Source organism: Canis aureus, chromosome 3 (assembly GCF_053574225.1).
Source record: "Canis aureus isolate CA01 chromosome 3, VMU_Caureus_v.1.0, whole genome shotgun sequence".
Classification (NCBI taxonomy): domain Eukaryota; kingdom Metazoa; phylum Chordata; class Mammalia; order Carnivora; family Canidae; genus Canis; species Canis aureus.
Genome location: NC_135613.1, coordinates 64,685,715 through 64,695,436, shown reverse-complemented (window position 1 = coordinate 64,695,436; position 9,722 = coordinate 64,685,715).

Below are 9,722 nucleotides of genomic sequence, written 5' to 3'. Positions count from 1 at the left end.
TTCAGAGTAGCTGAGCTCCAGAGAGACTTCAACTCTGACAAGACAGGTCTTCTATGCCACAGTCAGGGGCCTGATTGAAAAAGAAGGGGAAGGGATCCCTGGGTGACGCAGCGGTTTGGCGCCTGCCTTTGGCCCAGGGTGCGATCCTGGAGACCCGGGATTGAATCCCACATTGGGCTCCCAATGCATGGAGCCTGCTTCTCTCTCTGCCTATGTCTCTGCCTCTCTCTCTCTCTCTCTCTCTCTCTCTCTGTGACTATCATAAATAAAAAAAAAAAAAAAAGAAAAAAGAAGGGGAAGCTGACCCATGGCCTGAGGACATCCAGTCCTCAGACATGATGGCCTACAGAATCTTGAATCATCAGACTTCCCTTCAACCTCTGAGACTGAGAACCCACCCCCTCCCATTAAGAACTTGCACTTGGCTTGTTGATGATGCAGAGATTTTTTTTCTTTCAGAAGGCAACATGTGCTTCCCCTCCAGGCCTGAACCAGGGTTAAGACACAATATAACCCAGTCAAGAATATACTGGGCCTGATAAGGGAGAAAAGAGACTACATCCCAAGAGAAACAGCAAGACTGCCTATACATGGTGGCAGGTCCTGGGGGACTGGGCATGCTACTAGCTTCTGAATGTGCTTAATCAATAGGCCAGAAATAGGGTGGATAAGGGATATATTATTGATCTGGGAGCATTTTCACAGGATCTTAGATTTAATGCTCTGACAAGAACCCCAGGAAATGGTACCAACTTTCTCATACGTTGCCCTCCAGAAACAGAGAGGAAGTAATGTCAATACATGAAGTTGAAATGCTAGAACTGTTATGACCGATAGCAGAAGAAAGGGTTAAAATGCTCAGAGAAGTGAGCTTGCTGAAGTGGATGTACAATGTAGAGTGGAAAATTCTCCCAGTGGCAGTGCTTCAATGGAAGGCCTGGAGGATACATCATATACCAAGGCAAGAAGGAATGTCCTGGTAAGAGGGTCAGCTGTATCACTCACTAAGTGCAGGTATGGCTTTCCTCTGTAGGCTATGGCTGGTGGTAGGAGAGGTCCTACAGAACTGGCTTCCTGATAGGAACTGGGCTAATAGGAGTCTAAAACAACAAACACTAGGTGGCAACCCTTAACCATCAGAATGTGGACACACTTATAATGTACCTTAAAGTCAGGGGTGCCTGGTCAGCAGAGTTATTGAGATGGTTAATAGGACATGGTGTCCTTGAAGGTTTGTGTCAACTTGCCTGAGCCACCAGGTGCCCAAATATTTGGTCAAATATTTTTCTGGGTATTTCTGTGAGAGTAATTTTTGGATGAGATTGACATTTAAATCAGTAGACTTTGAGTAAAGGAGCTGGATTCCATCCAGTCAGCTGAAGGCCTGAATAAAACAAATAGACTCACCTTCCCTGAGCAAGAGAACTGTCCAGCAGACTGACTTTGGATTTCCTCTACAACACTGACTCTTCTTGATTCTCCAGCAATGGCCTTCAGACTCAAGCAGGAATTTTGACTTTCCTGGGTCTCAAACCTCTCACCCCATCCTGCAGATTCTGGACTTGTCAGACCCCATAATTTTATGAGCTAATTTCTCATAATGAGTATCTTCAATGTATACATCTTATTGGTTTTCTGGAACTAATCCTTTGGGGAACCCTAATACAGTGGCTATGTTGCTAAAATGATGGACAGCCAGAGTGGTACATGTCAATGCATACTATAAAAAAAAAAAAAAAATCAAGGATGTATGATTACCCGGTTTTCACCCAGAATCTATTGACTTTCAAAGAAGTTGGATCCCCAGAAGAAAGGACCCCACAACATCTGGAGAAGTCTTTTCCCAAAGAGATCTACAGCCATTTAGTTCAGTAACTTTGCATTTAGGAAAGGTGAATACCCATTTGACACAGGATACAAGTTGACATAGACATTCAAAATCTGAAGTGTCATTGTGGTCCCACTGTTAGAATGGGTCCCAGGTAATAAATGATACACTTGACTAGTTTCAGCTCACAGTGGGTCCACTGCATCTACAGACTCACATAGTGGTCCTTTCCCCCTGGACTGCTGATGCATAATCGAAATAGACACACCTGGTAGCTGGCACACCATATTGGGAAATTAGCCTGAAAACTAAAGCTAGCAAAATGGGGAAGGCCAAAGAGTCTCAGCCTTGGCCAAGAGAATAAATATTATATCTTGGGGGCACCTGGGTGGCTCATTTAACTGTCTGCCTTTGACTGAGGTCATGGTCTCAGGGTCCTGGGATGGACTTCATGTGGGGCTTCCTGCTCTGCGGGGAGTCTGCTTCTCCGTCTCCCTTTGCCCCTCTGCCTGCTCATTCTCTCTCTGGCTTAAAATAAATAAATAAATAAATAAATAAATAAATAAATAAATAATAAAATCTTTTATTTTTATTTTTTTTTAAATTTTTTTAAAATAAAATCTTTTTAAAATAAAAAATAAATATCATATTCTGAGGGCTATTCTTAAAGATTCTAGAATTCAGGGGTGATAATCCTCATCACATCTCCATGGAATTCACCAGTCTTGTCCTTATTTTGGAGGACAAGTAGATGACCAAACTCAACCAATTGCAGCACCAATAGCACCACATTGTAGCATTATCCTGTTCCAGATGTGCTATCCTTGCTGTTGGAGCTCAATGGTCCTGGGTAAATGACATAAGGCTTTTGATTTTATGAATACATTCTTTCTCACTTCATCAGAAAAGATGATCAGAAGCAGTTCTCATTCATATGGAACAGACAAGAGTGAAGAATTACAGTTTTGCCTTACTTCCCCATCTTTTTTCATACTACAGTCCAAAGACATCCGGACTATGTTAGCATCCTGCATCCTGCATATTGATAAAGGATGTCCTTTATGAGAAATGACTGGCCAATATGCTGAAAGCCTTCATGACATGTATGTACTGCAGAGGTGCAAAAATAAATCCTAGGAGGATTCAAGAACCTGCCACAAGAGTAGAATTTTTGAGGGTCTGGTGATCAACTACATGCTGAGACATTCCATCTAAATTACAGAACAAACTGTTGCATCTTATCATGAAGTTGGAAGTACAAATCCTGGTGGGCTTCCTCACGTCCTGAAGACAACTTAGTCCACACCAGATAATACTTCTCTTACCCATATACCAGGTTTCCAGAAGAGGAAAGGACTCTACAAGTGGGTCCAAATTGTAGTGCAAGGATCCCTGCTGCTTGGACCAAAAATCAGCAGACCCTGTGTCATTAGTGGTTTCTAGGAAAGACACATTGTGGAGTCTCTGGTGAGACCCAATGGGAGAATCACAAGCAGCCCCTAGGGTTCCTGCTCAAAGTCATTCCATAGATAGCAGAGAATAATATGTATTTTTTAAAAAAAGATTTTATTTATACACGAGAGACACAGAGAGAGAGAGGCAGAGACACAGGCAGAGGGAGAAATAGGCTCCCTCTGGGGAGCCTGATATGGACTCAATCCTAGGACCTTGGGCATGACCTGACCCGAAGGCAGACACTCAACCACTGAGCCACTCAGGTGCACTGAATTATATGCCTTTTTATTTTATTATTATTTTTAAGAGATTTTATTTATTCATTTGAGAGAGAGAGAATCTCAAGCAGACCCCCCACTGAGTACACAGCCTCTCACAGTGCTCAGTCTCACAACCCTGAAATCATGACTTGAGCCAAAATCACATGTAGCTTGTTAACTGACGGGTTACTCTGTCTATGCTTTGTTAAAAACAACTCTGGCATAAAGCTGGGCACTGGTAGAGGTGAAGAGCCTGACCACAAAGCACCAAATGACTATGTGGCCATGAGTCATGAGTCATGACCACCGAGCACAGCAACACTCCTTTATAAAAGATAGAAGGGGCTTATCCAAGATTGAGCACTGGGTTTGGTCCTGCGGGTCCCCTAGACAGGGACCAACCAGCCACCCACTGAAGAGTAATTACACTGAACTTTTTCCATCTTGGAAGGTGCAGAGATTTGTTCTTACTAGAACAGATACATATTCTGGATGGTTTTACCCTCACATCTGCAATGCTTTCAACTACAATGTCAATCCTGAACTCACAGGATGCCTTATCCAGCTGATGGCATCCCCCATAGCACTGTGTCTGATCAAGAAACTAATTTCACAGCAAAGGAAGTACAGCAGGAGACCCATGCTTATGGAATTATTTGGTTTTACCACATTCTTTATCACTAGAAGCAGCTGGCCTATTGAAAGGTGAAAGAATTTACCGAAGACTCAGTTATAGAGCCATTTAGGAGATGGAACCTGGAAGTATGGGGTTCTGTCTTACATGGTACGGTATATGCTCTGGATCAGAGACCATTATATCCTGTGGGCTCCACTATAGCCTGAATACACGGGACTGGGAATCATGGAATAGAAATATGAGTTGTGGGACGCCTGGGTGGCTCAGTGGCTGAGCATCTGCCTTTGGCTCAGGGTGTGATCTCGGGATCCAGGATCAAGTCCTACATTGGACTCCCTGCGAGGAGCCTACTTCTCCCTCTGACTGTGTCTTTGCCTCTCTCTCTGTCTCTCATGAGTAAATAAACAAAACCTTTAAAAAAAAAAAAAGGAGTTGGGTTTTTTAAAGACTTATTTATTGGGGCACCTGAGTGGCTCAGTGTCTGCCTTTGGCTCGGGTCATGACCCCAGGGTCCCAGGATCAAGTCTCACATCAGGTTCCCCACAGGTGTAGTGCCCAAGATTGCGAATCTGAGAAACCACCAAGGAGACGACACGGATGCAAACACACGAGGGTTTATTTACAAGCTCGAGCTTGGGTCCAAGTATACCCGACACAGAGGAGCAGGGACTTGGAACCCGAGGTGGGTTTCAGCTTAGTTTTATGGGCTGGTCTAGGGGACCTCCAGAAGGGCGGGAGGAATTTCTCAAGTTCTGTTTACATTCTGATATGGGGCTTTCAAGGGCATTGAGTTCTGTTCTCATTCTGATATGGGGCTTTCTAGGACGTCAAGCTGTAAGCTGGGTTTGTTTGTTTGTTTGTTTGTTTTTCCTGTAACTGAAGTAATGTAAATTTTAGCTTTTATTCACAGGGGCCTGGGATGGCTGTACTTGTGCTAACGCTAAACTTAAAGTGGAATGGCCTTAATTTTCTCGGCCTCCACACAGGGAGTCTGCTTCTCCCTCTGCCTATGTATATGTCTCTGCCTCTGTGTGTCTCCCATGAATAAATAAATAAAATCTAAAAAAAAAAAAAAGATATATTTATTTATTTTTGAGAAAGAGAGAGAGGGTGCGAGAAAGCATGAACAGAGGGGGAGGGGTGGAGGGAGAGAATCCTTAAACAGACTCCCCACTGAGTTTGGAGCCTGGTGCAAGGCTCAATCCCAGGACCCATGAGATCACCACCTGAACTGAAATCAAGATTCAAATGCTTAACCAACTGAGCCACGCAGGCGCCAAAGAAATGAAAGTTTTTCTTACTGTCGTTTGAACTCATAGATTTAAAAATATTTAATGCTATTTTACTCCACTATTTTTCATTTTGATGCTCATATTGTCCCAGCTTCAGCCTTTTCAGGTTTGCTTCTATGTTCTTTCGGTATGTCCGTAGTATTCTTGCATCACTTCTTTTACCTTCTCGTGTGACAACATGTCCAAGCTTGTTGTGTTCATTTCTTGCCCCAGACCAAAAAGCAGCCATTTCTCCAAAGAGCGCTGGTGCCTTTTATTTTATTTTTAAAGATTTGATTTATTTATTTGAGAGAGAGGGAATGAGCAGGGAGGAGGGGCAGAGGGAGAGGGAGAAGCAGACTCCCTGCTGAGCAGGGAGCCCCATATAGGAGATATAGGACTCGATCCCAGGGCTCTAAGATCATGACCTGAGCCAAAGACAGATGCTTAACTGACTGAGCCATCCAGGTGCCACTGTTGCCTTTTATTTTAAAAGGGAAATAGTATTAAGAGACCAGTCTGGGTGTTGATGGATGTGGGAGGAGATTATAGCAAATGGGTTAGCCATTCTGACACCGTATTTTAAAACTTCACTAAATGATTCAGGCTGGCTTACTTGGGGCAGCATATGACTCTTGACTCTTGGTCTGGGAATTGAGAGTTTGAGCCCCATGTTGGGTGCAGAGATTACTTAAAATCTTAAAAAAAAAAAAAAAAAAAAAATTCAAGAATGCCTGGCTGGCTCACTCAGTTAAGCATGTGACTCTTGATCTCAGCTCAGTTCTTGATCTCAGGGTTGTGAGTTCAAACCATGTTGGGCTCCATGCTGGGCATGGAGCCCACTTAAAAAACCCAACTAAACTAACAAAAAACTTCTATAAATGAAAGTGTGGAATTAGCTCAACAACAGACACATAAGCCGTGAAACTGAAGTCTGGAGAAAGATTCTGAACAGACACAGAGAGAGCTAAAATATAAATAAGCAAGTCTTTTGTGATAAATATGTAAATTTAAGTATTTGGAGAAAGGAAGACATAACATTGAAATAATAGACTATTCAGAAAAAAATCCCTATGTCACACCATGCACAAATAAATTCCAACATATAAAAGTGTGAACATAAAAAGCAAAATATAGGACAGTGTTGTATAATTTTGGGCCAGGGAAGAATTTCCTAGTCAAGATATAAATCCTAGAAGTTCTAAAGAAAAATGAAAACTTTACAAAAAATAACATACACAAGCTATAACTGGCTTCAAGGGAATAATCTTAAAACACAAAACAAATAGAAATGGTCCTAAAAAATCAGTAAGAAAAATTCTAATAATCCAATTGAAAATTGGAAAAGGATATTAGTAGATAGTTCACCAAAAAAGAAATTCATGAATGCAGTTCAGTCTTAGAACAGAAAAATGCAAGTTAAAAAGAGAATATTAAAAAAAAAATAAGTAAAATAAGGATGCCTTGGATGGCTCAGCGGTTGGGTGTCTGCCTTTGGCTCAAGGCATGATTCCAGAGTCCCGGGATCCAGTCTCCCATCCGGCTTCCTGCATGGAGCCTGCTTCTCCCTCTGCCTGTGTCTCTGCCTCGCTCTATTTGTGTCTCTCATGAATAAAATAAAATATTTTAAAAAATTAAAATAAAATGAGAATATTTTTGCCCATTATTTGTCAATATGTCAAATTTTTGGCCTTGTTTGATATTAATGAAGGATCTAAGGAAACAAGTGTTCTTATGGGCAGCCCGGGTGGCTCAGTGGTTTAGCACCTGCCTTTGGCCCAGAGTGTGATCCTGGAGACCCAGGATCGAGTCCCATGTTGGGCTCCCTGCATGGACCCTGCTTCTCCCTCTGCCTGTGTCTCTGCCTCTCTCCTTCTGTGTGTCTCTCATGAATAAATAAATAAAATCTTTAAAAAAAGAAAAAAACACAAGTGTTCTTATAAACTCTTGTTGAAGATATCACTGACCTACCCTTTTTATTTTATTTTATTTTATTTTATTTTATTTTTTAAAGATTTTATTTATTTATTCATGACAGACACAGGGAGAGAGAGAGACAGAGACACAGGCAGAGGGAGAAGCAAGCTCCATGCAAGGAGCCTGATGTGGGACTCAATCCTGGGTCTCCAGGATCAGGCCCTGGGCCAAAGGCAGTGCTAAACCGCTGAGCCACCCAGGCTGCCCTGACCTACCCTTTTTAAAGGAAATTTGGCAAGATCTACTAAAAAACATATGTGTAATGACCTTTGACCCAGCACATTTCTGAGATTACATTACATAAAATTACTCACACATATTCCCAAAAAATATGTTCACTGACATATTTATTGTAGCATTATTTATATTAGCAAAAATTTGGAAACAATCTAAACGTCTATTATTGAGACTGGTTAAATAAATCGTATTTCCCACTATATATGTCACTCTATGAGGCTGTCAAGATCAATGTGTATCAAAATGGAAGAGATTTCCAAAACCCTTTTATGTGCAAAGAGCAAGTTACAGAACAATGTTATAACTGATCTCATCTGTGTGGTCCCTCATCCACTATATGTGTATTATATGTGTAAATGCATAGGAAAAAGACAAGAAAGATAAACATAAAATTGTGAGTAGTGATTGTCTCTTACAGGGAAATGGAGTTGGAGACCTAAAAGGAAGTCTTCACTTTCCACTTTATGTCTATTATTAGCTATTTTTCTTTTCACAATATAGCTATATTATTACAAAGAGGAAATATGGGGACCCCTGGGTGGCTCAGTGGTTAAGCATCTGCCTTCGGCTCAGGTCGTGATCCCGGGGTCCTGGGATTGAGTCCTGCATTGGCTCTCCGCAGGGAGCCTGCTTCTCCCTCTGCCCGTGTCTCTGCCTCTCTGTGTCTCTCATGAATAAATAAAATCTTTAAAAAATGGGGAAATATGTTGAATATTGAAATAGTCATTTTTCAAATGATGAGTCTAAAGACAATTTTTCTCTCTTCTATTTTTCTTTTCTTTTTTTACGATTTTATTTATTTTTTTGAGAGAGAGAGAGAGAGAGAGAGAGAGAGAAAGCATGAGTGGAGAGAGAGGGACAAGCAGACTCTTTGCTGAGCTTGGGCCTGACACGGGACTCAATCCTGAGATCACCACATGAACGAAACCAAGAGCCAAACGCTTAACTGACTGAGCCATTCAGGTGCCCCTCTTCTTTCTATTTTTCTGTATTTTCCAAATTTTGTACAATGAGCTAGTATTTTTTACATAGTGGGGATTCTTTTATGCAAATAATGGAATTGGGGTGTCTGGCTGGGTCAGTAAGAAGAACATGCAATTCTTGATCTCAGGGTGATGGATTCAAGCCCCATGTCGGGCATAGAGCTTACTATAAAAATAAAAAAATAAATAATGGTAGTACCTTAAAAACATGCCAACTTAGGGAAGCCAGTCACAAAAGACCACATATTATTTGATTACAATTTTATCAAATGTCCAGTATAGGCAAATAGAGACACAATGTAGATTTAGTGATTATTTAAAACTGAGGTGGTATGAGGTGGGAGAGGTGTTGGGAGTGATAGCTGAAGGTATGGGGATTTCTTTTTGAGGTAACAAAAATATTCTAAAAGTGGTTTGTGGTGATGGTTGCATAACTTGAAGTAACTGAAAAACCATCTAATGATAGATCTGAAATGGGTGAATGGTGCCATATGTGAATTCTATGTCAATAAAGCTACTTCCCAAACGTCTTTTAAAAAACAATGCTACCGATTGATAACCATTTCACACATAAGAAGCCCAATCCTTTGACCCACGGTCCTTATCACACTGTGCACATGCACTAAACTGTTCTGGTGATGATTGTGTCTAGCATAGCTGTGAAGACACAATGGCTGCACTCATTTGAGCACCTGTCCATTTGGTCAGATGCATTGGTGAACGCCAGCCATCCCCAAGAACTCTATCATCTTCTGTTTGTCCTGCTGAAGCATTCTCCCCTGATTCTAAGATTCAGACCATTTCAGAGTCATGACCCTTATAATCTATAAGACTGCCATTATCAACAATCAGTTGCTGGCACACTCTGGAGATTAAAACTGGCTTCTTGGCAATTCGGTGGTTATAAGAATACTATTAAAAACAAAAATAAAAGATGACATTTATTGAGTGCTTACTATGTGCCAAGTGTTGCAAATATTTTACATGTGTAACTAGTTATATGTGCAGAAGCTATGAAATTTTTTTCTGTGTGATTAAACATATCAATTCAAAATTTAATAAGCTCTTGCTATG